General features: G+C 38.3%; 1 long non-coding RNA gene across 2 annotated transcripts in view; it reads right to left on the minus strand.

Annotated features, from left to right (window-relative positions):
• Positions 1-3192: 3192 nt before the first annotated feature.
• The window catches only part of LOC111748069 (uncharacterized), a 44263-nt gene continuing 21949 nt past the window's right edge, over positions 3193-25506 (minus strand). The window contains exons 2-6 of one of the 2 annotated variants that reach the window (XR_010319650.1): positions 15934-16047; positions 15748-15849; positions 15270-15359; positions 14679-14753; positions 3193-10535 (exon numbers count right to left, since the gene is read on the minus strand). This is a non-coding gene — a long non-coding RNA (uncharacterized LOC111748069). Of the gene's footprint in view, positions 10536-14678; positions 14754-15269; positions 15850-15933; positions 16048-25506 lie in introns of both variants that reach the window. The other variant, XR_010319649.1, reaches the window with a different exon arrangement.

The raw sequence follows: 25506 nt of genomic DNA on the forward strand, positions 1-25506 counted from the left end.
TCCATGACTACAGTATTTAGAAATTTTAGAGTAAATAATAGATAGATTTTATCACATGCATTTATTGATATGATAATATCTTTTCACCTTTAACCTATTAATGTAACAGAACATGATGATACATTTTCTCAATTTTAATTGGCAGTTTGACCACTCCATCTAAAATATCACCTCCATAACATCCTTTCTCTATACCGTCAATTCTTATTATTTGTAGCAGTTATATTCTGTAAATTCTCCATCAACACTGAATTAGTGAATACTGAACTGTTACCCCTGGGAAATACAGCGTTTGGTTTCTACAAGAATCTGGTCAACACATTTTCATCAACCAATCAATACATAACCTAGTTTTATGTGTGTTTCTGTTTAAAGACAACTCATTTAGTATATATCGTTGATTCATGAACGTTGAAATCACAGTTAACATCACTATAACTCACGCCTGAACAAAACTTCTCTAACACACATATTTTTTTTCGATAAAACACATCTCAGACTTCTTGCACATAGGAACACTAGACAGCACTTCAGCACTACACTTGGAAGCCATTTTAAACAGCAAAATCACTAATAAAAGCACAAAAATGCAAGAAAAAAAGTGACACCAAATATACCACGAAAACGACCTTTGTGTACAGTGTAAGAGCTGAAACAAAAAGGTTCAACTTCAGCTAGGAATGTGTGCACTGGGCAACTCAAATTTTCTGCTGCCCTGTATATGTCCACAAATCACCACGAAAGTGCCATAAGTATTGATTTGGGGATTATGAATAAATTTTAGCATGTAGGCAAATTCACAAATAATCTGTAAATATATGAGATCAACTCTACCATGCTGAATTTCTGCTTATTACACATATCACATAGCATATGATAATAAACAAATGTGATTCGTTTACTGTCTGTTTCCATTCAATAGAAGAGAAACTCTTTGAGGGGATTAACTGTGTTTCTTAATTGCATTAACACGTAGAATGGAGTAGGTGCTCAATAAAAATTTGCTGAGCAAGTGAATAAATGAATTCATATATGAAATCATTTTATCTAGGTTTTCAAACACAATTGACAAAGAATTGCTAGGGAAATTCTATTACTGCTATGAAAATTTGTGTGTATGTCTTTGTGTGGACATATGTTTTTATTTCTCTTGACTAGATACCTTAGAAGGGCTATCTACTGAGTATTCAGTTGGGTCACACGTCAAAATTTGTTTTTGTTTTTTTTTTAAGAAATGGTCAAACTCCTTTCCGAAGTGGCTATACAATTTTACATTCCCACTAACATTGTATGAGAGTTCCAGTTTCCCAACACCCTCACCAGTACTTAGTATTGTCTATCGTTTTTATTACTGCCATTCTAATGAGTGAAGCTCTGGTGGAGAAGTGATTAAGAGCTCAGGCTGTTATCCAGAAGATTGGCAGTTCGAATTGACCAGTTGCTCCTTGGAAACCCTATGGAGCAGTTCTTCTCTGTCCTGTAGGGTCGCTATGAGTCAGGATCAACTCGATGGCACACAACAACAACTCTAATGAGTGTGTATTAGCGTAACATTGCAGTTTTAATTCTCATTTTCCTGACAACCAGTGATGCTGAGTATCTTTTCTTGTATTTATTAGCTAAATCTTCTTTAGTGAAATCTCTCTTCAAATTGCCCATTTTAACTGGGTTGTTTCTTTTGTTTTCTTATTATTGAGTTTTGAGAATTCATATATTTTGCATACAAGTTCTCTATCAGATATGTTTTGAAAATTATCTAACAGTTTTTAACTTGTTTTCCATTCTTTTAACAGTGAGAAGCAGAAGTTCTTAATTTTTAGGAAGTTGAATTTGTCAGTCTTTTGTTTATGGGTCAGCTAAAACCAAAGTCACAAAGATTTCTTCCTATGTTTCCTTATGGAAGTTTTAAAGGTTTTGCTGTTAATGGTCTATGGTTCACTTTAACTTTTGTGTATGGTGTGTGGTGTGAGGTATGGGTCTAAGTTATTTTTTTACATATGGATATCCAAGTGTCCCAGCGCTGTTGATTGAAAAGATGACTCTTTTCCCCATTAAATGGTGTTGGTATCTGTGCTGAAAATCAATTTAACATATATGTAAAAATTTATTTTTGGACTCTCAATCCTGACCATTGATCTATACGCCTATACTTTTGCTAGTACTACACTGTCGTGATTATTGTGGCTTTATAGCAAGTTTTGAAATCAGTTAGTGTAAGTATTCCAACTTTGTTCGTCTTCAACATTGTTTTGGCTATTCTTCTTCTTGTTGTTGTTAGGTGCTATTGAGTTGGCCCGGACTCAGAGAGACCTTATGTACAATAGAATGAAGCGTTGCACAGTCCTGTGCCATCTTCACAATTGTTGCTATGTTTGAGCCCATTGTTACAGCCACTGTGTCAATCCATTCTGTTGAAGGTCTTCCTCTTTTTTTCCCCCCGAGCCTTTACTTTACCAAGCATGATGTCCTTCTTCAGGGATTGCTCCCTCCTGATAACATGTCCAAAAGTGAGACAAAGCCCCACCCTCCTTGCTTGTAAGGAGCATTCTGTCTGTACTTCTTCCAAGACAGATTTTGGAACGCCAAACAGATTTTGACACCATAATTCAACACCATAATTCAAATGTATCACTTCTTCGGTCTTCCTTATTCACTGCCCAGCTTTTGCATGCTGGACAATGTGAAACGGAATGCCTGAAGATTGGCTATTTTAGGTCATTTAAATTCCCATATAAATTTTAGGATCACACTATCAATTTCTACAAAAGCAAATAACCTACAGGGATTTTAACAGAGATTGACTTGAATTTATAGATCAATTTGGGTAAGATTGCCATTTTGACAATAGCCAGTTTTTGGGTCCATTAACATGTTTCCCTTTAGATCTCTTATTTCTCTCAGCAATGTTTTGTACTCTTCAGTGTGTGAGTCTTGTACTTCTGTCAAATTTATATCTAAGCATTTTATTCATGCTATTTTGAATGGAATTGCTTTGATTTCATTCTCAGATTATTTGCTATAATACATAAATACAATCAATTTTGTGTATTGACCTTGTACCATGTGAATTTGGTAAGCTCATTTATCAGTTTTTGTCTGTGTGTGTGAATTCTTTGATGTTTTCTACATGCAGGAAAACATATCATATGAGAATAAAGAGAGTTTTAGTTCTTTCTTTCCAATCCAGATGCATTTAATTTTTTTTTTTTTTTTGCCTTATTGCACTGGATAGGATATCTAGTACAATTTTGAAAGAGAAGTGCCAAAAGCCAACATCTGTGCCATGTTAGCAATCTTGGGGGAACGATATATTTCTTCAACATTAAGTATGATGTTAGTTGTAGGTTTTTCATACATGATCTTTATCAGGTTAAGGAAGTTTCCTTCTATTCTTAGTTTGTTGAGTCTTTTTATCGTAAATGAGTGTTGGGCTTTATCTTTTTTTTTTTTGCATCTACTGAGATAATCATTTGATTTTAGTTGTTTATTTGATTAATATTGTTTAGTGTATTAACTGATTTTTAGAGGTTAAACCAACCTTGCATTCATGGGATACATCCCACAAGGCCCTGGTGTATCATCCTTTTTACATGTTGCTAGATTAAGATTACTAATATTCTGTTAAGTATTTTTGTGTCTATGTTCATGAGGGACATTGGTCTGTAGTTTTCTTTTCTTGTGATGTCTTTGGCTGGCTTTGGTGTCAGCAACACTGGCCTGATAGGATGAATTGGGAAATGTTCCCTCCTCCCCTATTTTCTGAAATAATTTGTGAAGTACTGGTATTATGTATTTTGAAATATTTTTTAAAATTCACCAGTAAAGCCACTTGGGCCTGGGCTTACAGAAAGATTTTTTTGTTTTAATTTTTATTGTGCTTTAAGTGAAAGTTTACAAATCGAGTCGGACTCTCATACAAAAATTTATAAACACCTTGCTATATACTCCTAATTGCTCTCCCCCTAGTGAGACAGAACACTCCTTCCCTCCATTCTCTCTTTTTGTATCAATTTGGCCAGCTTCTGACCGCCCCCCCCCCCGACCCTCTCATCTCCCCTTCAGACAGGAGATGCCAACATAGTGTCATGGGTCTACTTGATCCAAGAAGCTCATTCTTTACCAGTATCATTGTCTATCCCATAGTCCACTCCAATCCCTGTCTGAAGAGTTAGCTTTAGGAATGGCTCGTTTTGGGCTAACACTAGGTCTGGGGACCATGACCTCCAGGGTCATTCTATTCTCAGACCATTAAGTGTGGTCTTTTTACAAGAATTTGGTGTCTGCATCCCACTGCTCTCCTGCTCCCTCGGGGGTTCCTTGTTGTGTTCCTGTCAGGACAATCATGGGTTGTAGCCGGGAACCGTCTAGTTCTTCTGGTCTCAGGCTGATGTAGTCTCTGCTTTATGTGGCCCTTTCTGTTTCTTAGGCTCATAGTTACCTTGTGTCTTTGGTGTTCTTCATTCTCCTTTGCTCCAGGTGGGTTGAGACACATTGATGCAACTTAGATGGCCACTTGCTAGCATTTAAGACCCCAGACGCCACTCTCCAAAGTGGGATGGAAAGTGTTTTCTTAATAGATTCTATTATGCCAGTTGACTTAGATGTCCCCTGAAACCATGGTCTCCAAACCCCCACCCCTGTTATGCTGGCCTTCGAAGCGTTCAGTTTATTCAGGAAACTTCTTTGCTTTTGGTTTAGCCCAGTTGTGATGACCTCTCCTGTATTGTGTGTTGACTTGGAAAGATTTTTAATTACTAATTTAAACTATTTACTTGATGTAGGTCTATTCATATTTTTTTATTAGATGTATTTTCATGATTTGTGCCTTTTTAGGAGTGTGTTCATTTATCTAAATTGTCTAATTTGTTGGCATACAGCTGTCCTAATATTCCCTTATAATCCTTTCATATATGTATGCTCAGTAGTGATGTCCCAGTTTCATTGCTGATTTTGTAATTGTTTCTGTTCTCTTTTTTTCTTTGTCTAGTTAAAGGTTTGTCTATTGCCTTTTTTCCAAAGAATGAACTTCTTATTTCATTGATTTTCTTTTTTTCAATTTTCTGTTTCATCGATCTCCATTCTCATGTTTATTATTTATTTTCTTCTGCTTGATTTGGACTTAGTTTGCTCTTCTTTTTAGTTTCATAAGGGGCAAGCAAAGTTATTGATTTGAAACTTTTCTTCTATTCTGATATAGATTTTTAAAGCTACAAATTTCTAAGCATTGTTGTAACTGTATTCCAAAAATTTTGTTATATTGTTTTCATTTTCATTCTGTTCAAAGTATCTTCTAATTTCCCTTGTGGTTTCTTCTTTGATTCATTGGTTATTAAAAAGTGTGCTGCTTAATTCCCAAGTATTTGTGGGCATCTCAAATTTCTGTCTGTTGTTGGTTTCTAATTCATTTTTATCGCGGTCAGAGAATATACTTTGTATGATTTCAATTTCTAAATTTATCAATACTTGCTTTGTGGTCCAGCATATGTTCTACCCTGAAGAATGTTCCATGTGTGCTCAAAAAGAATGTGTATTCTGCAATCTTTGTGTGGAATGTTTTATATATGTCAGTTAAGCGAAGTTAGTTGACGTTGTTTGTAGTTCAAGTGTTCTATATCCTTGCTGATTGTCTGTTTAGTTGCTCCATCAATTATTGAGAGTGGGATATAGAAATTTCCAACGATTATTGTTGAATTGTCTATCCCTCCTTTCCATTCTGTCAGCTTTTGCTTTGTGTTACTTGAAGGTCTGTTTTTAGGTATGAATACATTATAACTGTCATATCTTCCTTATTTATTGATCCTGTTATAATTTTGCAATTTCCTTCTTTGTGTTTGGTAGTATCTCTTGTCTTAAATCTATTTTTATATTAATATAGCCACTCCAGCTCTCTTATGATTATCATTTACCAGTCTTTTTCCATTCTTCTACTTTCAATCTATTTGTGTCTTTGAATCTAAGGTACGTCATCATGCAGCATACGCTTTGATCTTATTTTTTTATTCAGTCTGAAACTTCTTTTAATCGGGGTGTTTGAACCATTAATACTTAACATACTTATTGATATAGTTGAATTTGTTTGCCATTTTTCTATTTGTTTTCTGTCTCCTATCTTTTGTTGTTGTTGTTCCTCTGTTCCACCTTGGGTAACTTCTTTTGTGTTAGCTAAATATTTTTTCATGTACCATTTTAATTTCTCTTTGAATTTTTTACTATATTTTGGAGTTAATTTTTTGGTGATTGTACTAGAGATTCCAGTATTTTTTTTAACCTATCAAAATCTAAACTAGATTAATGCTAACTTACTTCCAGTAAAATGTGGAAACGTTGCTCCTGTATAGCTCCACATCCCCTCAATTTGTGCTGTTATTATCATATAATTCATCTATATATCTTATAAAGCCAACAATATAGTATAATAATTCTTGGTTTATATAGTCTTATGTCTTTTAAATAACTTAAGAGGTAAAAATGAGGGAAAAAAATGTAGAGTCTTCTATATTAATCTACCTATTTACCATTTCCTGAGCCCTTCATTTGTCTCCGTGGATTCGAGTCACCAACTAGAGTCATTTCCTTTCAGTCTAAAGGACTTCCTTTGGGATTTTCTGTAAGACAGGTCAACTAGAAAGGAATTATCTGGGAAGGTCTTTATTTCACCCTGGCAGAACCTCCTTACTGACTGTGATGGAAGATGGGAGGAGGGGAGGAGACAGAAGCAGGAACAGTCCAGAGTGCCACAGATTCCAACTTCTCAAATCCAAAGTTTAATGTTGTCGTATTATTTTAATTGATTTCCAGAGCACAAAAGTAGTTGTCTGTGTCAAATTTATCCATTTTTATAACTCTTTGGGGAGAGGATTTGCTAATCTCATTTGGCCTTAGCTGAAGGTGCCTTCCTCATACTTAATCTTAAATATTTTATGGTTCTTACTTTATACTTTAATCAGACTCACGAAAGGTTGATATATTTTATTGATATTTTCAAAGAATCAGTTTGGGATTCGTTTATTTCTATTATGTATTTTTAATTTCATTGACTTAATTTGTATAACAATTTAGTCTTTCTAGTCTTTTTGGTTGCTTATTAACATTTAGTTAGATGGGTTCATTATTTTGTCATATTTCTTCAATTTTTTTAAACTTCTTTATTGATAAAAACATTTATGGATGAAAGCTGTTCTCCGAATAAAGTATCTGCAGACATCATAGGATTTGTTTTGATGTGTTCTTTCTTTCATTCCTTCCTAGATGTTATGCATGTTCCCTTTTGAACTGCTATTTGATTCAAAGGAAATCTCAGACTATGTTTCTTAGTTTCAAAATAGTAAGTTTTTTGATAATTTTTCATTAATTAATTCTAAATTTATTGGACTATGGCCAGAGAATGTAAACTGCTAAATGTCTATTATTTTAATACACTGAATCATATTTTGTGCCAGATAAATGACTAGTTATTATAAATATTATGAGAATTTATATATAAAAAAAACCCCTCATTCTGTAATTGGGGGATATAAGGTGCTATACTTAATCAGTAAATTGTTTATTAATTGAATAATTCATTTCTCTGTGTGTTATATCAATAGAATCAGAAGCAAATACCCCCAAATTTAATCAGTGCATATTTTGAGATGGAATCCCTGGGTGGTGCAAATGGTTAGCATGCTTGGCAGATAACTGAAAGGCTGGAGGTTTGAGTCCATCCCAGAGGTGCCTTGGAAGAAAGACCTATCTCTTTCCAAAAAATCAGCCATGGAAAACTCCATGGAGCGCACTTCTATTCAGACGCACATGGGGTCGCAATGAGTCGGAATCAACTCTATGGCAACTATTTTTTTATTTCACGTGGTCAATTTAAATCAGGGCTTTTCTTTTTGCTCAGCATTTCCTTAGTTTCTGAATCCTTTCAGAAATAAAAAGTATTATTTTTCTACCGAAAAAAGAATGGTAACACTGATCAACAAATAATAAAGACAAATTAAGATACAGGAGTAAGTAAAAAACTAATGATATCGGAAAGTTCTTCTATTGCAATCTTAACTGATGAAAAATGAGATTAAAAGGGTCTATTTTGAAAGAGTGTATAATATCGTCATTGTTAGTGTCACTCCATGTGAGGCATTGCATGAAATACAATCCTGAGAACTAACTAAGCCCTGTTGTTGGGCTTGAAAAGAAGTCTACTTCCCACCCAATACATGTAAAAGTAAAGGATCCCTTGTGTCACAATGGTTAAGTGCTCGGCTAGGTTGCTAACCAAAAGCTTGGTGGTTTGAACTCATTCAGCAGCTCAGCAAGAGAAGCACCTGGCGATCTGCTACCATAATGATAATCACTGAGAAAACCTTATGGGGCACTTAACACCGCCATATGTAAAAGTGCAAGGACAAAAATGAAAGAGGAATCTCTGAGAGCCTAGGAGTTGAGTGGGATGGCTAGAGATGTCTTCCCACAGGCCTTGAGTTTCCAGTATTCTCTTCTCCCTTTTAAATTAGATGCCTCAGTCTAACGCCTTGAGGCAGAAAATATCATAAATGCCAAACCGAACCCATTGCCTTCAAGTCAATTTGGACTCATAGGGAGTCTATAGGACAGAGTAGAATGGCTTCCAAGGCTGTAAATCTTTATGGTAGCAGACTGCCACATCTGTCTCCTGCATAGCAGCTGGTGTGGGTTCGAACCACTGACCTTACAAAACATCATACTATGAGAAAATGCTAGCCACATAATGCTGAGAAAAGAATAGCAGACAGCCAGTAGAAATTTGATTTATAAAAGAATAAGATGCCTGATGAGAGTGGATGGTTTACATCTCAGTTTATTTCAGATGAAAACCACAAGAAAAGTGCAGCAGTATAAGCTGATTTCCTTAAACAGGACAAGGCGCGAGGCAGCCAAGTTTCCTGGTGCCTCTGTCTATGGTGGCATTTTTTCCTGACCAGATGGGCGGGAGAAGAGCGCATGGGGGCGGGGAATGTTGGCCTACCTGCAGCACTACTGCCATCGTGCGGAAATAGTTTTAACATATCCGATGCCATTCCATTTTCTTTCCTGCGAGGCCTAACTGTTGAGAAAGATCAGGTCTATGGGGAAATGGAACAGGCTTGGGCCCCAGACTGGGCCTCTTTGCCTTCTTTTCTAAGGCCTTACAGGAGATCTGGGCATTGGCTGAATCTTGGTATAGAACCTGGACAGTGAGGGGCCAAGAGTGAGTCAGCAAACACCAGGCCTGTTAGGCAGAGAAACTTGTGGTGGCAGGGCCTAGATTTCCTTCCAGTGTGGGCCAGGCTAGTCGAAGGCACTCAAATACAGATGCAGGCGTTGTGGACATTTGTATCCAGTTCCTGTCCTTTGGAGCAAGCTCTTTTGTGGTGTCCCCTTGCTAACATGTGTCCTTTATGTTAACAGTGTCAGAACATGAAGGAAAGGCCGAATTTAGCAGCATCCTGTATACTTGTTGTAAGTCTCAGGCCACACAAAATTCTGAAGCCCCAGTGCCTAAAGTAATGAAGTTAGGAGTAGGGGCAAACTTTAATTAATTCAGCCTGACTTCGGCTAGCGGAAGAGATGCACACATCCAGATGGGGACCACAGATGGAGTGGAAGGCCGGGAAAAATTCTCTATGTCCAGGAGGAGGTGGAGGCAGTGACTGGATTTGGAACTAGTTTCTCAGGCCTAGAGAAATGCCCTATCCTTAGATGAAGCTTTGATCTCTTCTCATGTTTTGAGAAGTTTACAGCCATTATTCCACAAATACTCTTTCTTCCCCTTACTCTCTCTCCTTTTTTTCTGGAACTCATATTATGTGTGTTGATATGCTTCATGTTGTCCCACAGTTCTCTAAGGCTCTGTTCATTTTTCTTCTTTCTTTTTGTTCCTCACACTGCATAATCTCTATTCATCTATTTTAAAGCTCAAGGCTTCCTTCTGTCTGGCGCAGTGGTTAAAGAGCTGGGATGCTAACCAAAAGGTTAGCAGTTCAAATCCACCGCCACTCCTTGGAAACTCTATGGGGCTGTTCTACTCTATCCTATAGGGTCACTATGAGTAAGGATCGACTCCACGGCAGTGAGAGTTTCCTTCTGTCAGTTCAAGTCTGCTGTTGAGCTCCTTTAGCAAAGCTTTCATTTCAGTTATTGTACATTTCAATTCCAAAATTATCATTTGGTTCTTTTTAATAATTTCTACCTCTTTGCTGATATTCTCTATTTGGTGAGGCATCATTTCTTTGCTTTAATTCTTTAGACATGATTTCTTTTAGTTCTTTGAACATACTTAAAATAGATTATTTAAAGGCTTTGTGTGGTAAATCCAACATCTGGGCTTCTTCCTCTCCAAGACGTCAGTTATTGAGGCTGTCTGGGATACAGAAGAGAGACACCAGAGTAAGGATGCCTCTTGTACACAGTGAATCCCAATAAATGTTAAACATCCTTTAAAATCTTCGAGCTAGTGTCTTTGCAGCCCTGGAATGCTCAGTCTCCAAAAAGCGGATACCGTATGAGGCCTGAGAGGCATCTTCATGGCCAGAGAGCTAGAAATAGGAAAAAAAGAACACAGATTAGTATAATGTGCATGTGGACCCAAACCTCAAGGATCTCAATTTCTTTTGGAAAAACCAAGGGATAAAATCCCTACTCCTCTTGTGACACATGAGATAAGATCAAGGCTCCATCTGGGGGTAGGGATTTTCTTTAGGCCTGAGAAACTAGCTACAAATCCATTACCTTCTTCTCCTCCTGGACATGGAGAATTCTTCTTGGCCTTCCTCTCCATCTGTGGTCCCCATCTGAATGTGTGCATCTCTTCTGCTAACCAAAGTCATGCTGGGCAGTTTAGCCCCCATTCCTTCTAACCAGGCCCTTCTTATTTAAGACCCTTATACAGCAAGGGGACCAGTTGCCATTGAGTCAATTCCAACTCATGATGACCTTGTGTGTGTCAGAGTAGAACTATCCTCCATAGGGTCTTCAATGGCTGATTTTTTTTTAGTAGACAGCCAGGTTTTTCCTCCAAGGTGCTCCTGAGTGGACTTGAACCTCCAATCTTTTGATTAACGGTTTGCACCACCCAGAGACTTCCATAGCAAGAAGACAACACATAAAAGCCAGCTAACTCTTGCTGCAAGGGGCAAGAACAGGAAACAAATACCCACAATGCCTGCATTTGTATTTGTGTGGTGTCCTCTAGTCCCGCCCATGCTGGGAGGAAACTGAGGCCCTGCTACCACAACTTCCTGTGCCTAACAGGCCTGGCGGTTGCTGCCTCACTCTTGGTCCCTCACTCTCCAGGTTCTATACCAAGATGCGACCAATGCCCAGATCTCCTGTAAAGCCGGAGAGAAGAACTCACGGAGGCCCAGCATGGGGTTCCACCTCCCTCCCCACAAACCCGATCTTTCTCAACAGCTAGGCCTCACAGAAAGACAAATGGAACGGCCGCGGATATTTTAAAACTATTTCCACACGATGGCAGTAGCGCTGCAGACGGGCCAACGTTCCCTGCCCCCATGCGCTCTTCTCCCGCCCATCTGGTCTGCAAAAAATCGGCGCCCATAGACAAAGGCGCCAAGAAACATGGCTGCCTTGCACTTTGTCCTGTTTAAGGAACTATACACTGCAGTTCTTTTGCTTTCTTTCTGAAATCAAACTGAGGTCTAAACTGTCCTCCCTCATGTGGCAACTGTTTATTTCTGAAACACTCGACCTAGTCTATGCAGGTCCGTTGTTCTTCACTCCACGTTACATTTACAGCATCTTCCGTGGAATTAAATTGCTTCAGAGGATCCAGGCACAGAGAGAAGAAATTGCCTGAAGCCTGAGAAGGCCATCTCTAGCCACCAGTTCACAAGTCCAAGTGGTCTTTGACTTGAATTGCATCCCAGGCAAGCAACGAGTCCTCCTCCATATTAAGGCCTTAAATATTGAATTGTTGGCAGCCATTTGGTGGTAGCCACAAGAGGAAGGCCCAAATAGCTGTCATTCTGCATGCTATATACAGTGCTCCACATGGCGTGATGTGTATACTTCCCTGTGTACAAACTCCAATCAGAGGTTACTCAGAGTTTTCTCTCATGGTTTCAACGTTCAACATTGAAGCATAGCATTACCCATGACATTAAACATTCTTCAGCTTTTTCCTATGACTTTAGTTAGTGTGTGTGAGTGCATTATCTTTTATCTCTTAGGGATCAAATTTAGCATTTTCTTATTAATAAATTAAGGAATTGTGCTTGCCAAGGATTCAGAAACTAACCGTGTGCTGATCAAGAATAAAAGCATTTTCATAAAATCTGTTAAGGCAACTGATAAACTTTTACATTATTTTCTTGTACAACTTTCACTATATACATACATTCTTCTATATTTAGGTCCACACACAAAAATAAATGTATATTAAAAAACTGGATTAATGTGTATATTGTGGTTTGGATCACACCAGGTATTTATTCTTACAAAGCTATGAGGAGGATACATTCACATGCTTTATATGCATCTACAATCTTTCATTAATATCTCTGGTTACATAAATAAATACAAACACATATGGACATGGAGAGGCAAGTGCAATAGAATACTTACTGTAATAATCACCATGATTATTATATAGTTGCTAATCGTATGTACACATATTAAAAAAATAAAAAATTGCTGCTGAGTCGATTCCAACTCATAGCGACCCTATAGGACAGAGTAAAACTGCCCCATAGGGTTTTCAAGGAGCAGCTGATGGATTCAAACTGCCAACCTTTTGGTTAGCAGTCAAGCTCTTGAGCCACTACGCCACCAGGGCTCCATGTACACACATAGGTGGATATAGATTGATGTGTATGTTTCTCTTTAAACATAATTAAACATACAGTGAAGGTAGTTTTGAACAAAAATTTCATTATCTTACACAATTTTTATGTTCTCACATCCATATGTATATACATATTTTGATAGCTTGAAATGTCTTTATATCCTGCTCTACCATCCAAGAGATTTACAAAAGTAATACATGCTACTGGCAAAGTGTTCCAATTTTGAGAAAGTATAATGCCAAAAATAAGTGGACACTCAATCCTGACAGAAGAAATAATGGCTTTTAAAATGTCTTTATCATGCATTCGCATGTCTTCCCTTTGCCCTTACAATAAGAACTTTCTTTTGTAAAGTTCCCACTCCTTTGTACCTCCAGTGTTCAGTTATGCTTTCTGCATTCATTATAACCTAGCTGCTTTTCAAATTTTAGTAAATATTCTCTGCAAGATGGATTTTTTTTAAAAAGAGGGAACTTTTTTTTTTGTTATTTCTCAAAATCAGACATGATTCTTTACAGTATGTCCATGTACAATAGCCCTATATAAAAAAGTGCACCAAAGTCACAGGTAATGCCACCTCCAGGGGACAAGGACTTTTAAAACATCCGTGTGTCACCAATACGACTGTTCTCCATGTTCAGTTAGAGATATAGGTTCCTTAACTCTCATGTAGTCAATAGAGCATTTTGTACCAATGATTTCTTCTGCACATATTTGTTTTGGATTGTTTCTCAAATTACAAATATAATATCAGCTTCTTGAAAAATCTCTTAGAATACACAAATCTCTGAAGTACAAATGGAAACACTTCATTCATCACAAACCCCACTCGCCTGAGGAAAGCACTATTAGCAGCTTCATGAGTACATGTATTCACATGTTTTAAACAAGATATACGATAGTTCATAAGAGCAAATATCACTTAGGTGAATAGACTCATCAATATACTCCCCTATATGGTCAGCAAGGTGTTCAAAACACATGCACACTTGCACGTAGATAAACACATTATGTTTTTCTTTGTTTTCTTCAGTTCCATCCTGGTCACACTATTTAGTGGCATGGATATTTCACACAATATTGGACAACGGAAAATTTCCAATAGCATTAATGAATAATAATCTTGCACAAATCCTAAGAATAATGTAAGCATCTGACAAATGAAAAATCGAGCAATATAAAGAACGGAATAAAAGATATTCTCTACTATAGAAGCTCAAAAGAGCTCAATTGCTATTTTGATCTATTGCATTCTGTTCCTTTTTCTGTATGTATTATATTTGTGTAAGGGTTTTTTTAAGGGTAGGGAATGTGTGTTTATAAGTGAAATGGTTTGTTTTGGGGTTGTTGGGAGGTTTTTTGGCATTAATTTCAACTGACATGAATTATATGGAATTTCCTTGTGGTTTGAGACTTCTCCTTCTAACATATTTCTCTCAGGTCTTATATCATGAAGCCACTTCAAATGTCACTAAGTATGTTGAGATGATCTGATTTTGTGTTAAGTAATAATTTGTCAGAATCTTTTTGTTTCCTTAACCATTAAGAGTGAAACATTTAATCATCCCAGCATGTAGATAGTACTGTGTGTATTTTTAAGGGAAACATAGAATCTTACACTGAATGTTCTCAAAACTAAACCTGGGTTGTCAACATCTCAAGCCTTCTTTATATATAAAGGTTAAACTTGGAGGCGCATCCCAAGAATCATTACTCTAGAAAGGTAGACACCGTTTGTTGTTTTGTTTAGATACTTACAAATACATCTGTATGTGATATTGACTATTTAGAATAAATACATGCTTACATGTTTGGTTCAAGGTAATTATTTATATAGAGAAAAACATTCACAAAATAGAGAAAAACATTCTTTACTTGGCTGTTTCTGCTTCCTGTTGTTAGCCAACACGTATGGTTTGATCCTCAGAGTTCAACAGTTTGATTTTCTCCCTAAATAGAAGACAGGAAACATCTCTGCTGATCAATACACAGAGAATGGAATTCAGTCTTTGTCAGGACTGAAGAGACTACCTGGTGTAGCTGAACAACATGGGTCCGATCAATCCCTGAATGATAGACCTTTTGCTGCTCTTCATTTTCCACCCTTGCAAAGAAAGCCTCAATGAACCTCCTTGGCCTTACCTCTCTTCTCTCCTGTGGGTATGTGGCTGTGTGATCACTTTTGAAAGACAGAGTCTCTGGACCAAGGGTATGTCCATGTAAAAGGTTAACTGATGCAGACAAATTTTCCTTTAAACAGGTGAACCAATTGACTATATTGACTATGCTTCCTTCTTGGTAGAGGCTTGTCTGATTCTACAAATCATCACACAAAATGGGTGAAACCAATGGCTTCATTTTCAGCAGCTTGCTCAGAGACAGACAAAAAAGTAAGGGGGAAAATGGGAAAACTTGGATAGTGGTGGATTTGAGAATCTCTGCCCATAGATTCTTGTATCCCATTACCTTTGTTATTCTAGAAAGGGCCTTGGCTTGCTTTCCTCATTGGTTGTTTTCCTTTTATCTTTCACTTTGGATCAGCTCTCAGTGTGAGATCTGTGTCAATAGTTAAACAGTATTAAGCATTGGCAATAGTTGCTCACAGTCTCAGCTTGTCACTGTTCACAATTTCACGATGGAATCACTGGAATTCAACTAGGCTTCCATCCATTGCCCAGGTAGATGGCCTTTATTAAAGACATTCAGAGAGGGATGAACACAACATCAAGGTCTAGGAGGACCCCTGCTGTCATCCATATTTCTAGCTTCAGATTTGGTGCACTGTCCCCATATACTTGGCTGTACTATTCCAAGAAGATGGTCAGGTCAAACTATTCCTCCATAGGAGGCAGCCTAACTCATATGATCCAGACTTTTTCTCTGGATCAGCCTTGGTGAAATACACTGGGGAGGTTAGAGATCATTTTTCCCCTTCACAGGATACCTGGAGCTCTTGAGGCATAGGATCCAAGGTACTGTTGCATGTAAGTGGCACCTCTGTCCACAGGCCATTCTTGAACTCAGCCATGACCAGTCTGAGGGATAGCTAAGCACAGGCAAGAATGCCATAGTCAGTTTCTCTGGGACAGCATAGTCTCCATAGTCTCCATGGTAGTTGATGAAAGCTTACCTTTCGATGTGATAGCCTGACTGGGTCATCAGAGTCCAGAAGAGGTCATATCTCAACAGGATCTTGAGCCACTGGAAAGTCACAGCAGAGCATCAGACCAACATTTCTTCCCTTCTTTAAGAACAGAGAGTGAAGAAGAGAATCGTGAGGAGAGAGGTTCCCAAGAAACTTTAACCACCCTTCGTGATGCTGTGGTTGAGTCATGGGGTCCCTACAGAGCTCAACACCAAAAGGGTGGATATCTTGTAAGGATGCTGAGGAATCTTCATCAGGATTCAGCTGTGAAGCTGGCACATAAAAGAACACTTGCTAGTATGAGAAAATAATGGTGTTCTCAGGCTTAAATAATGTTATCCTCCTCAGGAGAAAGCCAAGTACAAATGAGCCACCTCCCTGCCCTCTTTATGACAGCTGAAATGAGATAGGGTCCTGTCAGGACACAGGGCTTGATAATGAACCTGCAAGGGCACAGAAGCTACTAGCTAGTGGGCTCATAGCACTCTTCAAGACCTTCCTCTCCCAGCTTGGTTTTCATCTGCTTGGGCAAATCGACTCTCGTAGCAGATGGTCTGGCCCACACTGGCATGTTATTGTATACCCATTACTTCTACACAGGTCCTTCTTGCTCCAGGCAGTGGTGCTCTAAAATTTTGTCGTGCCTAGGAAGCCATCAATCACACTGGCTACAGCTAGATGGTACCTGGAATTGGTGCGTTGGTCAGGCATTTGGCTGCTAACCAAAAGGTCAGCGTTTTGAAGCCACCAGCTTCTCCAAGGGAGAAAAGACCTGGTGATCTGCTCACATAAAGATTTCAGCCTAGGAACCCGTATAGGGCAGTTCTACGCTGTTCTATTGGGTCGTTATGAATCAGAATCAACTGGATGGCACACAACAACAACATGGCAAGATTCCAGATGAAGACAGACTGGGAAGAAAGGCCTGGCAATCGACTTCCAGAAACCCTATGGATCACAACATTGCCAACTACAACAGATCATGGAGATGGCACAGAACCTGGTAGCCTTTGGTTCCACTGTGCAAGGGGTCACCATCCATCGGGATCGACTAGCTGGAAGCTAGCAACGACAACATGGGCTCTGACGTTTCTGCCACAGGGGTCCAGGCCCCACAGCATAGTGACACTCAAGCTGCCTAAAACTCATTAGGGCAGAAACAAGAGACAAACACCCATAAGGGCTTTCATTTGAGTGGCATCCTCTAGTCCCGCCCACACTAGGAGGAAGCCGAGGCTCTGCCCTACAACTTCCTGTGCTGACCGGCCCAGCAGCTGCTGCCACGGTGTCGGCCCCTCACTCACTATGTTCTACACCAAGATGTCGCCAGTGTCCAGATCTCCTGTAAGGCCTTAGAGGAGAAGGCAAGGAAGCCCAGCTATGTGACCAAGCCTGTTCCACCTTGCCATAGGCCCAACCTTTTTCAGCTGCTAGGTCTCAGGAGAACCAGAATATGTTAGGATTTTTAAAAACTTTTTCCGCACGATGGCAGTAGTGCTCCAGATATGCCCATTAATCCAGCCCAGTCATATGCTTCCTTCTCCCACCCATCCACTCTGAAAAAAATGCCACCAGGAAACGTGGCTCCTGCCCTGTTTGAGAAAACACACCCACATTGTTCCTTTGCTTTGGGTTTCCATCTAAATCCAAAACAAACTGAACTTAAACCACCCACCCCCATTAGGCATCTTATATTTTCAAGAACTCAATTTTCACACAACCTAAGTCTTAAGCAGTTCTATTCTTCACTCACCATTAAGCAGTTCTATTCTTCACTCACCATTATATATCTAGAGTTTTCTTGTAGTGTCAAATTCTCTTTTGGTATCGGCGGTCAAGTCTCAGGGATCCAGGCCTAAAGGGTAAAATAGTTGCACCTAAGGGCCTGGAGGAGAGCAAATCTAGGCACCAGGATGCTGGGTACAAGGACTCCTGGCTCTTCATCTGTCTCACTTTCCAGCTTCCCTGGGAGTCTTCCTCCATTTTCTGGGCTAGGCAGTAGACCTGTGGTTTACCTGAGAGGCAGCCATTTTGGCTGAAACCCTAAGATGAAGGTCTAGATAGCTCTCAAGACTGTGTACCATACAGTAATGGATTTGGAGTAACACATGTTCTCGAATATATATAAATTCCACTCTCATGTTTTCATCACTTAACATTAGAACGTAAGCATTTTTCCAATGTCAGTAAACAACCTTCAGTGGCTTCCTATGACCTTATGGTGTTAAGCGTATGTCACTAATTATGTCTTAAACCAAACCCATAGCCTTGGAGTGGATTCAGACTCATAGTGACCCTACAGGAGGGAGTAGAGCTGCCTCAGAGTTTCCAAGGAGAACCTGGTGGATCTGAGCTGCCAACATTTTGGTTAGCAGCCTCAGTTTTATAGTATTTTCTTATTATTAGCTAAGACACATGGTGCTTGCTAAAGATTCAGAAAATAATCATGTGCTGATAGAGAAAAAAATCATAAAATTTTTATTAAGCACTGATAACCTTTTGTGTATTTATTTCTACTCTTCACTACACACACACAAAGTTCTATATTTAAGGTCATATAATACATTCACATTTAAATCTGGTTTATATATAAATTGTATTTTAGATTTGCTATTTTCACATCTGATTCTTGGACAGTCAGAAATTACCATGAAAAATTAGCAAGAACTGAATTTTATAAAATAAAACTTTTGCAAAGTGCTTCTTGACTGGCTCATTCATTAAAATTATTAAGTTTTCATTTAAAAGTTTTTTGATTCATACAAAAACATAGTTATAAACAGGTCATAAAATGAATATAATGTCACCAGTCAGGAATCTTGATTTTGAGGCCTCATTTACCTAATCATTACTATGCTGACATATATGTATACTTTAAAACTAATATTGGAACAGGCATTGAAAAAACCAAACCCATTGCCATCAAGTCAATTTTGACTCATAGCAACCCCACAGGACTGAGTAGAACTACTCCCGTAGGGTTTCCAAGGCTGTAAATCTTTATGGAAACAGACTGCCAAAGCTTTCTCCCACAGAGCAGCTGGTAGGTTCGAACTGCCAACCTTTTTAGTTAGCAGCCTAACACTTAACCACTGCACCACCAGGGCTCCTTGAAATAGGCATTACATATTATAATTCAGAAATTAGGGTTTCTTTTTTATCCACCTCAAATTTTATCCTTAATTTCTGTCTTAAAATTTTGACTTTAAAAAGTAAAAAAGAAAAAATATTTCAATAAGTGATGGCTGAAATTTGCATCTCTCAAATTCAGTCACCCAGATGTATATTCTAATAAAACTTCGGATGCATTCATGCCATTTACATTCAGCTATAATCTTTCATTAATGTCTGTTTATGTAAGTAAAAATACTAATATACAGGCTGTCTTAGTTATCTAGTGCTACTATAACAGAAATACCACAAGTGGATGGCTTTAACAAAAAGAAATTTATTCTCTCATAGTCTAATGGGTTACAAGTCCAAATTCAGGGCATCAGCTCCAGGAGAAGGCTTTCTCTCTCTGTCGGCCTTGGAAGAAGGTCCTTGTCTTCAATCTTCCCATGGTCGAGGAGCTTCTCAGGCACAGGGACCCAGTGTCCAAAGGACCTGCTCTGCTCCTGGTGCTGTTTTCTAGGTGGTATGAGGTCCCCAATGCTCTGCTTGCTTCCCTTCCTTTTATCTCTTGAGAGATAAAAGGTGGTGCAGGCCACACCCCAAGGAAACTCCCTTTACCTTGGATCGGGGGGGGGGGTGACCTGAGTAAGAGTGGTATTACAATCCCACCCTAACCCTCTTAGCATAAAATTACAATCACAAAATAGAGAACACCTACACAATACTGGGAATTATGGCCTAACCAAGTTGACACATATTTTTGTGGGACACAATTGAATCCATTACACAGATGTAAATATATTGATCAAAATGTCAAGCTGAAACGCATGCTCACTATAACACTGACCATGATTATAAACACACAGCTTTAAAAAAAGTTTATACACATACACATATACATGGATACACATATGTATGTATGTGTATATATATATGTGTGTGTGTATATATATACATATATATATATATATAAATTTGTTGTTGTTAGGTGCCATCAAGTCAGTTCTAACTCATAGCAACCCTATGTATAACAGAATAAAATACTGCCCTGTCCTCTGCCATCTTCACAATCGTTGCTATGTTTGAGCCCATTGTTGCAGCCACTGTGTCAATCCATCTCGTCCAGGTTACTTCCTCTTTTTTGTTGACCTGTACCTTACCAAGCACACTGTCTTTCTTCAGGGACTACTCCTTCTTGATAACATGTCCAAAGTATGTGAGATGAAGTCTTGCCATACTTGCTTCCAAGGAGCACTCTGGCTGCACATCTTCCAAGACAGACTTGTTTGTTCTTCTGGCAGTCTATGGTACATTCAGTATTCTTCGCCAATGCCGTAATTCAAAGGCATCAATTCTTCTTTGGTCTTCCTTATTCGTTATCCAGCTTTCACATGCATATGACATGACTGAAAATACCATGGCTGGGGTCAAGTGCAACTTATTCCTCAAAGTGACATCTTTATACATATATATATATACGTATACATATATATATGTGTTTTTGTTAGGTGCCATTGAGTCGATTCCGACTCATAGGGACCCTATGTATAGCAGAATGAAACACTACCTGGTCCTGTGCCATGCCCACAATCGTTGTTATGTTTGTGCCCATGGCTGCAGCCACTGTGTCAGTCCATCTCGTTGAGGGTCTTCCCCTGTTCTGTTAACCCTATACTTTACCAAGCTTGATGTCCTTCTCCAGGGACTGATCTTTCCTGACAACATGTCCAAAGTATGTAAGACGTAGTCTCGCCATCCTTGCTTCTAAGGAGCATTCTAGTAGTACTTCTTCCAAGACAGATTTGTTTGTTCTTTTGGCAGTCCACGGTACATTCAATATTCTTTGCCAACACCACAATTCAATGGCATCAATTCTTCTGTCTACGTTATTCGTTTTTTCGCATGCATCTGATGCGATTGAAAATACCATGGCTTGAGTCAGGCGCACCTCAGACTTCAAGGTGACGTCTTTGCTCTTCAATGCTTTAGGTCTTTTGCAGATGTGCACAATGCAATGCATCTTTTGAATTCTTGACTGCTGCTTCTATGGGTGCTGATTGTGGATCCAAGTAAAATGAAATCCTTGACAACCTCAATCTTTCCTCCGTTTATCATGATGTTGCTTATTGGTTCAGTTGTGAGGATTTTTGTTTTCTTTATGTTGAGGTGTAATCCATACTGAAGGCTGTGGTCTTTGATCTTCATCAGTAAGTGCTTCAAGTTCTCTTCACTTTCAGCAAGCAAGATGGTGTCATCTGCATAATGCAATCCTGATGCCCCATTCTTCATATAGTCCAGCTGCTCGGATTATTTGCTCAGCATACAGACTGAGTAGGTATGGTGAAAGGATACAACCTTGACACACACCTTTTCTGACTTTAAACCACACAGTATCGCCTTGTGCTATCAGAATGACTGCCTCTTGATCTATGTACCAGTTTCTCATGAGCACAAATAAGTGTTCTGGAATTTCCATTCTTTGCAAGGTTATCCATAATTTGTTCTGATCTGCACAGTCGAATGCCTTTGCATAGTCAATAAAACACAGGTAAACATCCTTCTGGTATTCTCTGCTTTCAGCCAAGATCCACCTGACATCAGCAATGATATCCCTGGTTCCACAACCTCTTCTGAATCTGGCCCAAATTTCTGGCAGTTCCCTGTTGGTATACTGCAGCAGACGCTTTTGAATAATTTTCAGCAAAATTTTACTTGCATGTGGTATTAATGATATTGTTCGATAATTTCCACATTTGATTGGATCACCTTTCTTGAAAATAGGCATAAATATGCATCTCTTCCAGTCGGTTGGCCAGGTAGCTATCTATCTTCCAAATTTCTTGACACAGACGAGTGAGCACTTCCAGCACTGCATCTGTTTGTTGAAACATCTCAATTGATGTTCCCTCAATTCCTAGAGCCTTGTTTTTTGCCAAGGCCTTCAGTGCAGCTTGGACTTCTTCCTTCAGTACCATCGGTTCCTGATCATAAGATACCTCTTGAAATGGTTGAATGTCGACCAATTCTTTCTGGTATAATGACTCTGTGTATCCCTTCCATCTTCTTTTGATGCTTCCTGCATCATTTAGTATTTTCCCCATTGAATCCTTCGCTATTGCAACTTGAGTCCTGAATTTTTTCTTCAGTTCTTTCAGCTTGAGAAATGCCAAATGTGTTCTTCCCTTTTGGTTTTCTATCTCCAGCTTTTTGCACATGTTATTATAATACTTTGTCTTCTTGAGCCACCCTTTGAAATCTTCGGTTCAGTTCTTTTACGTCATCATTTCTTCCTTCTGCTTAGCTACTCTACACTAAAGAGCAAGTTTCAGAGTCTCTTCTGACATCCATTTTCGTGTTTTCTTTCTTTCCTGTCTTTTTAATTACCTTTTGTTTTCTTCATGTATGATGTCCTTGATATCATTCCATAATTTGTCTGGTCTTCAGTTATTAGCGTTCAACACATCAAATCTATTCTTGAGATGGTCTCTAAATTCAGGGGGGATACACTCAAAGTTATGCTTTGGCTCTCGTGGACTTGTTCTAATTTTCTTCAGTTTCAACTTAAACTTGCATATGAGCAATTGATGGTCTGTTCCGCAGTCTGCCCATGGTCTTGTTCTGATTGGTGATGTTGAGCTTTTCCATCCTCTCTTTCCAGAGACGTAGTTGATTTGATTCCTGTTTATTCTATCTAGCAAGGCCCATGTGTATGAAAAGGGTATTTGCAATGAAGAAGTTGTTGGTCTTGCAAAATTCTATCATTCGATCTCTGGCATTGTTTCTATCACCAAGGCCATATTTTCCAGCTACGGATCCTGCTTCTTTGTTTTCAACTTTTTCATTCCAATCACCAGTAATTATCAATGCATCCTGATTCCATGTTTGATCAATTTCAGACTGCAGAAGCTGGTAAAAATCTTCAATTTCTTCATCTTCGGCCTTAGTGGTTGGTGCATAAATTTGAATAATATTAACTGTTCTTCCTTATAGGTGTATGGATATTATCCTGTCATTTACAGCGTTGTACTTCAGGATAGATCTTGAAACGTTCTTTTTGATGATGAATGCAACACCATTCCTTCTCGAGTTGTCATTCCCAGCATAGTATACCATATGATCGTCTGATTCAAAATGGCCAATACTGGTCCATTTCAGCTAATGCCTAGGATATCAATGTTTATGCATTCCATTTCATTTTTTCCAATTTTCCTAGATTCATACTTCATACATTCCATGTTCCAATTATTAACAGATGTTTGCAGCTGTTTCTTTTCATTTTGAGTTGTGCCACATCAGCAAATGAAGGTCCTGAAAGTGTGACTCTATCCACATCAGTAAGGTCGACTCTACTTTGAGGAGCCAGATCTTCCCTAGTCGTCTTTTGAGTGTCTTCCAATCTGGGGGGCTCATCTTTCGGCACTATATCAGGCAATGTGCCACTGCTATTCATAAGGTTTTCACTGGCTAATTCTTTTCAGAAGTAGACCTCGGGGTTCTTCTTCCTAGTCTTTCTTAATCTGGAAGCTCAGATAAAACCTGTCTTCCATAGGTGACCCTGCTGGAATTTGAATACCGGTGGCAGAGCTTCCAGCATCACAGCAACACGCAAGCCCCCACAGTAGGACAAACTGACAGACATGTGAAACCTGTGAGAGCTGGAACTTGACAAGACTGCCTTGTTTTTCTGGGTCTTGCAAGTTTTCTACCTTTGGCAGGGTACAGTCTAACCACTTATCATCTTTTGCAGATTTTATTGTGTGTCTATATATACATATTTTTTTAAAATATAATTAGACCCATAGGTGTAGTTCAGCACAAAGTCTTCAATACCACCTCAAACTGTTTCCATACTTCTTTATCAACATATATTTTTGAGTGCTTGAAATTTTTTATATTTTACTATAGAAAACTTTTGAAAAACTATAATAGAATAAATGATACCTCAATCACAATGAGAAAAAATAACCATTTTAAAAAATGTTTTTACCATGAATTCTCGTCTTTCCTATGCTCATATAATATATACTTTTAAAATACAATGTTCAAATTCCCCTGTACCTTCAATATTGAAACAAAATTTCCTCATTCATTGTAGCTTGAATGCTTTTCAAATATTAATAATTCTTTGACATACTGACATGTTTTAAAATACTGCCACTTTTTTTGAGATAAAACTCACATAACATAAAATTAACCATTTTAAAGTGTACAATGCAGTAGCATTTAGTACAATAACAATGTTGTGCAACCATCACCTTACTCTTCCTTTTTGTAGTATACGATTTTAATTTCCTTCTGATTTTCCTTTCTGCATATTTTTCAGTTATTTTGAATGGGTACTTTGGAGATTACAATGAGCATCTTAAATTTATAACAATCTAGTTTGAATTAATATCCACTTAGCTTCAATAGTAGACAAATCTCTGTTCCTATACAGATCCATTTCTTCCTCCTTATGTCGTTTGTTACAAATTACATCCTTATATATGTGCCCATTAACACAGATGTTCAACTATTGTTTTGTGAATTTCTCTTTTAAATCATAGAGGGAAAAGGGGGAATTTACAAGCCAAAAATTCAATATTACTGGCTTTTATATTAACCAATGTATCTACTCTTATCATTGTTCTTCATATTTTATGTATGTTATTTTTTTTTTTTTTTTTCTAGTGTCCTTTCATTTCACCTTGGAGGACTTCATTTTGCTTTTCTCATAGTGATGAATTCCATCAGTTTTTGTTTATCTGGAAATGTCTTAATTTCTCCTTCATATGTGAAGGATAATTTTGCCATATTTAGAATTTTTTAATTGACAGTTGTTTATTTCAGCACTTTGAATATATCATCCCAGAATCTTCTGGCTTTCACGGTTTCTGAAAAGAAACTGGTTCTTAATCTTATTGAGAATCCCTTATTGAGAAACCCTGGTGGTGCGGTGGTTAAGAGCTATGGCTGCTAACCAAAAGGTTGACAGTTCAAATCCACCAGAGGCTCTTTAGAAACTCTATGGGGCAGCTCTACTCTGTCCTATAGGGTCACTATGAGTCAGAATCAACTCAGGGGCAATGGGTTTGTATGTGCAAGCCCCTTCTCTCTTGCTGCTTTCAAGATTCTCTCTTCGCCTTTAGCTTTCAACAGCATGACTGCAATGTGTCTCACTGTGTACCTCTTTGAGTTTATTCTACTTGGAGATTTTTTTACCTTCTTGGATGTGTGGATTCATGTCTTTCATCAAATTTGGGAAGTGTTTGGCCATTAATTCTTCAAATATTCTTTCTGCCCCTTCCTTTCTCCTTCTGGGCCTCCATAATGCATATGTTGGTATGCTTGATGATGTCCTTAGTTACTTTAGGCTTTGTTCATATTTCTTTTTTTTTTTCTCCTCAGATTGGGTAATTTCAATTATTCTTCCTCAACTTTACTGCTCCTTTCTTCTGCCTGCTC

Source organism: Loxodonta africana, chromosome X, assembly GCF_030014295.1.
Source record: "Loxodonta africana isolate mLoxAfr1 chromosome X, mLoxAfr1.hap2, whole genome shotgun sequence".
Taxonomy (NCBI): Eukaryota; Metazoa; Chordata; class Mammalia; order Proboscidea; family Elephantidae; genus Loxodonta; species Loxodonta africana.